Source organism: Pituophis catenifer, unplaced genomic scaffold (genome assembly GCF_029215685.1).
Source record: "Pituophis catenifer annectens isolate HBS135680 unplaced genomic scaffold, rPitCat1.0.hap2 SCAF_1, whole genome shotgun sequence".
In the NCBI taxonomy this organism is placed as follows: Eukaryota; Metazoa; Chordata; class Lepidosauria; order Squamata; family Colubridae; genus Pituophis; species Pituophis catenifer.
In genome coordinates this window covers 253,488,495-253,495,350 of record NW_027256881.1, presented here as the reverse complement: position 1 = coordinate 253,495,350, position 6,856 = coordinate 253,488,495, and positions in this window count along the sequence as shown.

Below are 6,856 nucleotides of genomic sequence, written 5' to 3'. Positions count from 1 at the left end.
TCTTTATTTCAAAAATGGAGTAAGTGCCAAACATCTCCCAAGGGGCAAAACAGGTTGCTTCTTTCTCCAGAATTTGCTTATAAATAATTCATTACCTAACTGCCGACTGTTCTACAAGGAGAAAAAACAAACAGGAAAAATAACTTCTGGGTTCAAATTACTAAGCTATACATTCAGGTTTATTGTCCAGGATCAGATTACTTTTAATAAATGGCAGCCATAAAAGAGTGATTGAAACTCTACCTGTTTTTATGTATAACTATAAAATCATATGAGAAGGAAAGACTCACTGGAGAAGAGCCTAATGCTGGGAAAGATTGAGGGCAAAAGAAGAACGGGACGACAGAGAACAAGGTGGCTGGATGGAGTCACTGAAGCAGTAGGCGTGAGCTTAAATGGACTCCAGAGGATGGTGGAGGACAGGAAAGCCTGGAGGAACGTTGTCCATGGGGTTGCGATTGGTCGGACACAACTTCGCAACTAACAACAACAACAATAAAATCATAGTTGTAGAGCCTTAAAAATGTGTATGATTTTAAGTCACTTTCTATTAGGATTCAAAATCTGTTGCACATATTTTATTTTTTCTCTCTGGATAGTAATGTTATCTTTTAGAAGAAACATTTTCAAAGGCATTTTTCATATCCGTTTGAAAAAAAATCTTTAATTCTAATGAGGCAGTTCTATCCTATTACACACTTCACTCTTTAAATGTTCAGTTAACATGTTTCCAAAACTGTACATTAACTGTAATTCAATGTAAAAGCAAGACTGAGGAATCCTCAGATATAAATGAACACACAAACCAATAGTGCTTTATTGCATAATATCATCCATAGCATCACTATGCCTGTAGGATCTGATACATGTGGTGTCTACAGTAGTGGTGAAATCCAAATTTTTTTATTACCGGTTCTGTGGGTGTGGTGTGGCTTGGTGGGTGTAACGGGAAAGATGCTGCAAAATCTCCATTCCCACCCCACTCCAGGGGAAGGATACTATAAAATCCCCATTCCCTCCCCACTCCTGGGGGAAGGATATTGCAAAATCTCCATTTCCACCCCATTCTGGAGTCAGCCTGAGGTGGTATTTGCCAGTTCTCTGAACTGCTCAAAATTTCTGCTACCGGTTCTCCAGAACTTGTCAGAACCTGCTGGATTACACCCCTGGTCTACATGCACCATATATAGCCTAAATTAAAATAGGAAACAGCAAACCTATATAGCAGAATGTTAGCAGCATGAAATGCAACCAAATTCCAGCTGTCAGGAGAAAAGCCTTTTCTGCCATGGCTCCCACCCTCTGGAACATTGTGCACCTCAAGGTGATAACCGACCCAACCTGCTTGGCCTTCTGGAAAAGCATTAAAACCTGATTTTGCTGTTTGGCCTGGAGTCCCATTGGGGTTGTGTTCTACAGGAGGTTGTTAGAGATTAAGACCACCATCCCATTGGAAATTGGTTCCTTCCTTAGCAATAGCACTTAGACTTATATACCACTTTACAGCCCTCTAAGTGGTTTACAGAGTCAGCATATTGCCCCCAACAATCTGGCTCCTCATTTTACTGACCTTGGAAGGATGGAAGGCTGAGTCAACCTTGAGCCAGGTGAGATTCGAACTGCCAAATTGCAGGCAGCTGGCAGAAGTAGCTTGCAGTACTACATTCTAACCACTGCGCCACATGGCTCCTTAGCTATCTATTCATTTTAATATTAATATTTATTCTTTCATTGTTTTATATCACGGGTGTCAAACTTGCTGTGTCACATTGCCATGTGATTTGTGATGTTTTTCCTATTCACGTACCTGGGGTGGGCATGGCCTGCGCTTAACGCATCCGGCCATGGATATATATTGTTATTTTTATCTAAGTAAGCTGCATAGAGTCACTTGATGGCGAAATGGGCAACATGTACATTTAATAAATACATTTGTTACTTAAACAGAGAGGAGATAGCTTGCAGTCATGCTAAGAGTGTGGGCAACATATGGTTAAAAATCCATGATGGATTTGAAAAGTTGCAAATAATTGTAGTGCAGACCATGATCATTTTCCCTTTTGGACAGAAGGACAATGCAGGGTTAAAAATAATACCATCTTAATCAAGGAAACATACTTCCCTTCCCCTCCTCAGAATTACCCTTTTCCTGGGTTGTCTAGCTGCATGCTGCTTTTCTTCCTGTCTGTTTGCTAAAGAAACAGAATGAAAATATTGTCATTTATAGACATTTTGCACCATTATTTGGTTATCTACTTTTTTGTATACTGCTAATTATACCAGTCACTGCACAGATTTATTTATTTATTTATTTATTTATTAAATTTTTATACCGCCCCCTCTCCCGAAGGACTCGGGGCGGTGAACAGCCAAAATTAAAAACACACAATACAAATATTAAAATACATTAAAACAGAATTAAATTATCTTAGGCTTCTCCAATTTAAAACCCCGTTACCCATAAAATTCACCAATTAAAAATTTTTAACCCAGCCCGGCTTGCTGAAATAAAAACGTCTTCAGGGCCCGGCGGAAGGTCCGGAGATCCGGGATTAGTCGTATCCCTGGGGGCAGCTCATTCCAGAGGGCGGGTGCCCCCACAGAGAAGGCTCTTCCCCGGGGGGTCGCCAGCCGACATTGCCTGACAGACGGCACCCTGAGGAGACCCTCTCTGTGGGAGCGTGTTGGCCGGTGGGAGGTTATCGGAGGCAGAAGGTGGTCTCGTAAATAACTGGGTCCTAAGCCATGGAGCGCTTTGAAGATGAGAACCAACACCTTGAAGCGCACTCGGAAGACCACTGGAAGCCAATGCAGCTCGCGCAGGAGAGGTGTCACGTGGGAGCGCCATGCCGCCCCCATAAGTACCCGCGCGGCCGCATTCTGCACCAGTTGGAGCCTCCGAGTGCTCCTCAAGGGGAGCCCCATGTAGAGAGCATTACAGTAGTCAAGGCGGGAAGTAACGAGGGCATGAGTGACCGTGCATAGGGAGTCCCGATCCAGAAAGGGGCGCAACTGGCGTATCAGGCGGACCTGATAGAAAGCCCCCCTGGCCACGGCCGTCAAATGCTCTTCTAAGGACAGCCGTGCGTCCAGGAGGACACCCAAGTTACGCACCCTCTCCGTGGGGGCCAATGTCTCGCCCCCAATAGTCAGCGATGGCACCAGCTGACTATATCGGGACGCCGGCAGCCACAGCCACTCAGTCTTGGAGGGATTGAGTCGGAGCCTGTTCCGCCCCATCCAGACCCGCACCGCCTCCAGGCACCGGGACATCACTTCAAGGGCATCGTTGGGGTGGTCTGGGGTGGAGATGTACAGCTGGGTGTCATCAGCGTACAGATGGCACTGCACCCCAAAACCACGGATGATCTCGCCCAGCGGCTTCACATAAATGTTGAACAGGAGAGGCGAGAGGACCGACCCTTGTGGCACCCCACAAACCAAGTGCCTTGAGGTCGACCTCTGCCCTCCAGCCAACACAGACTGCGACCTGTCGGAGAGATAGGAGGAGAACCACCGTAAAACAGTGCCTCCCACTCCCAACCCCTCCAACCGGCGCAGCATGATACCATGGTCGATGGTATCAAAAGCCGCTGAGAGGTCTAATAGGACCAGAACAGAGGAGCAACCTCTGTCCCGAGCCCTCCAGAGATCATCAACCAACGCGACCAATGCCGTTTCCGTCCTGTACCCGGGCCTGAAGCCGGACTGGAACGGATCTAGATAGACGGTTTCCTCCAGGTACTGGGGGAGCTGTCGCGCAACCACACTCTCAACAACCTTCGCCAGAAAGCGAAGGTTGGAAACTGGACGATAGTTTGCTAAAACAGCTGGGTCCAGAGAGGGCTTCTTGAGGAGGGGCCTCACCACCGCCTCTTTCAAGGCGGGAGGCAAGAACCCCTCACTCAAGGAAGCGTTTATAATCCTCTGGAGCCAGCCTCGTGTAACCTCCCGGGTAGCCAGCACCAACCAGGAGGGACACGGGTCCAATAAACATGTGGTTGCGTTCAACCTCCCCAGCATCCTGTCCACGTCCTCGGGAGTCACAGGGTCAAACTCATCCCAGATAACCGTCTCAAGACAGACCTCGGACAACCCGCCCGTACCTACCCAGTCGGAGTCCAAGCCTTCCCGAATCTGAGCGACTTTATCGTGCAGATAATGCGCAAAATCCTCAGCACGACCTTGCAAGGGGTCTTCCCGCGCTCCCAGATGGAGAAGGGAGCGAGTCACCCTAAACAAGGCAGCTGGGCGATTTTCTGCCGACGCGATAAGAGCGGAAAAGTAATTACACTTCGCCGCCTTTATCGCCACTAAGTAGGTCTTGATATAAGACCTCACTAGTGTACGGTCAGATTCGGAGCGACTGACCCTCCAACTACTCTCTAGGCATCTTTTCCGGCGTTTCATCCCCCTCAGCTCCTCGGAGAACCAAGGAGCTGGGCAGATTCGGCGCCGGGTCAGAGGCCGCAAAGGCACGACCCGATCTAAAGCACCAGCGGCCGCCCTATCCCAGGCGGTCACCAGGTCCTCAGTCGAGTCGCGTGCCAGAGTCTCAGGAAATGGCCCAAGCTCCATTCGGAACCTATCAGGATCCATCAGGCGCCTGGGGCGGAACCACCTAACTGGTTCCGCCTCCCTGCGGTGGGGCATAGCGGTCAGGAAGTCAAGTCTAAGGAGAGAATGGTCTGACCATGACAAGGGTTCAATAACTATATCCCCTGTATCTAAGCCATTCAACCACTGACCAGAGACGAAAACCAAGTCCAGCGTGTTTCCTCCTATGTGAGTGGGGCCCTGAATTAACTGGGTCAGGTCCATGGCCGTCATGGAAGCCATGAACTCCCGAGCCGCCTCAGATGCTTCACCGATGGACGGCAGGTTGAAATCCCCCATGACTAAAAGCCTGGGGGTATCAACCACCACCCCGGCTATAACATTGAGGAGCTCGGGCAGGGCCGCTGCCACGCAGCAAGGAGCCAGGTACGTAACCAGCAGGCCCATCTGCCTCCCATGGCCCCACTTCACAAGGAGAGACTCACAACCGGCTATCTGAGGTACAGTGGCCTCCCTAGGATCAAGACCTTCCTTTACAATAACCGCCACCCCCCCCACCCCTACCCTGGGCCCTTGGCTGATGGAATGCGCGGAAACCCGGTGGGCACATTTCTACGAGGGGGACCCCCCCTCCAGGCCCAACCAGGTCTCAGTAATACCCGCCAGGTCCGCTCCCCCCTCCTGAACCAGCTCACAGATGAGGGGGGCTTTATTAGACACGGACCTGGCATTGCACAGCATCAGCCTAAGACCCAGGCTCTGAGACTCCGGACAACCCAGGGAACGAGAAGAGCACTGGGGGCCGGAGCACGTCACCGCTTGAAGACAGCGGATACGTGCCCCCACAACATGATATGGCCCCCTGCTCCCACCATACCTGCCCCTCCCACCTACGGTCCTGATGACATCGCCCTCCTCCCTACCAGCACCAACCCCCTCCGATCCCCGCTCCGCACCTCCCCTAGCGCGACCCTGTGCCGGGCCTGGTCCCCTCCCCAACAAATCACCCTCCCTATCCTTTGCCAAACAACCCTCCCCCCTCCCAAAACCCCTTAAAAGATTGGCAAATGACAATTTTAAAAAACCCCTCAACCCCCTCTTCGCCGCATGCCACCTCTTTTCCATAGCTTAAACTCTTTGCGATGGACTACAATTTCTATAAACTAAAATGAGCATATTAATGCTTCTCAGGAGTAACAAGAGATTGTCACACAACTCATCTAGGAAGGCTGAGAGTTTCTAGGGGAGGCATGGTGAAATGAAGTCATCTCCATGAAAGAGGAAGTGATGACTGTGGCAAAGATTAGAGAACTGGTGAGAAAATCGGTTTCTTCAAACCTCTCTGGACAAGAAGACAGGAGATTGCCCACATGTACTTTGGATGGCTGTTCCTCAGGAGGAGATGCAAGATAGCTGTCTTCCATAGGATTGAGATGACAGGATTAGCCATCTTCTTCACAATTTTGGTAGAGCATTTTAAAGGACACAGTCCTCACTTTTTTAATCACTTTCAGAAGTCGCCTATTAACCATTTTAAAGCTATTAGAGATCTTTGGAATGACAAGTTTAAAAAGTCTTTGGATGAGTTTAGCTTCAACAAAAGAAAAAATAATTGTAAACTTAAGAAACTGAAGCATTTGAAATCAAAAGCAAAAGTCTAATAAGATTTTGATATAAGAAACTTAAAAATGGATTAAAGGTCAAGATAATTTTAGATTATTGACTTTTAGTATAAGATTTTTACATTAACTATAAAATATAAATAGCTTTTTGTGGGAACAAGAAGCTATCTTGGTTCATAATAAACATAAGCAACTTTATGACCTTAGAAATTAGACACTAGAGAAGACTAAAAATTCTAAGTAGAAGAAAAAAAATATAATCCAGCTTTTTGTGTTGGTTAACTGGGACTTACAAAATGAGACAAAACATCATAACATTGAAAATATGAAATATCTTTGAAAAATGAAGCCAGAAATAGGTAGTTACAATAATGTCAGTAATGATGTCTGATTCTATGGATAGATTATGTCCAAAAGATGCCAATGAGTAAATGAAAGATATGAATCAAATTTTGTCTGACAAGACAGAAAGTGCCAAAATTGGAACTATGCATAATGGATCAAGATAGTTACTTGGAAAAGGACACATTTATTTATTGATCAAATTTATAAGGTTGCCCATCTCATAAAAAAAGGACTCTGGGGCAGCATATAACAACCCAATAAAACAATAAATATTTTTGAAAACATCATTATCTTACATTATTATAGTTATTAAAATTTAAAAAAATATAAAA